Source organism: Odontomachus brunneus, unplaced genomic scaffold (genome assembly GCF_010583005.1).
Source record: "Odontomachus brunneus isolate Ranch 3 - 2012 unplaced genomic scaffold, Obru_v1 Obru_scaffold_048, whole genome shotgun sequence".
NCBI lineage: Eukaryota > Metazoa > Arthropoda > Insecta > Hymenoptera > Formicidae > Odontomachus > Odontomachus brunneus.
Genome location: NW_022639498.1, coordinates 2,111,824 through 2,113,077, shown reverse-complemented (window position 1 = coordinate 2,113,077; position 1,254 = coordinate 2,111,824).

Below are 1,254 nucleotides of genomic sequence, written 5' to 3'. Positions count from 1 at the left end.
TATATATATATATATATATATATATATATATATATATATATATATATACATATATATACATATATGCATATATACATATATGCTTGAATATATATATAATATATGCTTTTTATATAATAATATAAAAAGCAGAGAATGTACTATAGCATATGTGAGCTATGTATTACTCATATTGATTTATGTTACAGAAATCTTGCATGGTGCTGTGATTTTTTGTGAATAAATAATGTTAGAGAAGTTCGGTTTGACATATGCATTATACCAGGTGTAGAAGTATGAAACCGGAATTTTTTTATACAAATAAGACGTCTGTTGTTCGAAAGTGATAAATAATACTTTATTCAAAATAATTTCCACTGTTTTGAACACATTTTTCCCACCTCTCTGGCAGTTTATGAATGCCGTGCCAAAAAAACTTTTCATCTTTTGAAGCGAACCAGTTATCTAGCCATTTTTCCACATTTTCATACGAATCGAAGCGTTGGTTAGCGAGAGCGTGTCCTAGCGATGCGAACAGGTGATAATCGGACGGAGCCAAGTCTGGAGAATAAGCCGCATGCGGTAGTAATTCCCAACTGAACGACTCGATCGTTTCCTTGACCCGTTTTGCTGTATGTGATGGGGCATTATCATGGAGCAAAATGACATTGTGTTGCCTTTTTGCATATTCTGGTCGTTTTTTAGTCAATGTTCGATTTAAATCGATCATTTGTTGTTGGTAGCGATTAGTATTGACGGTTTGACCAGGTTTCAGCAGTTCATAGTTCATAGTTCATAGTTCATAGTTCTTCGTTCCTCACGTCAAAATCACCACTTTTGAATTTTTTAAACCACTCGAAACACTGAGATTTACCAAGAGCATATTCACCGTAAGCTTCGACAAGCATTCGATGTGATTCTGCAGCAGTTTTCTTTAAATGATAACAGAAAATCAATGCTGTCCGCAAATCATAGTTAGTAGGCTCGAAACGTGACATGTTTAAGGTTATACAAAAATATACTAGAGAATGAAAGTTGGGGTTATGTTTGTTGACAATATTCGTCAGCTGTTAGGAGAATATAATAGCGCGGCAGTAGCGGTCTTACGGTCACTAAACTGAACGCTGGCACCATTTATAGGGGAATTCCGGTTTCATACTTCTACACCTGGTATATATGAATATTCAAAGCAGATGTACTTATACGTGTATGGTCTGTTTGCATGCCTCAGATAGCCAAACCTGCGCGAACAGATTTCGAACAGAGCTTGCTATC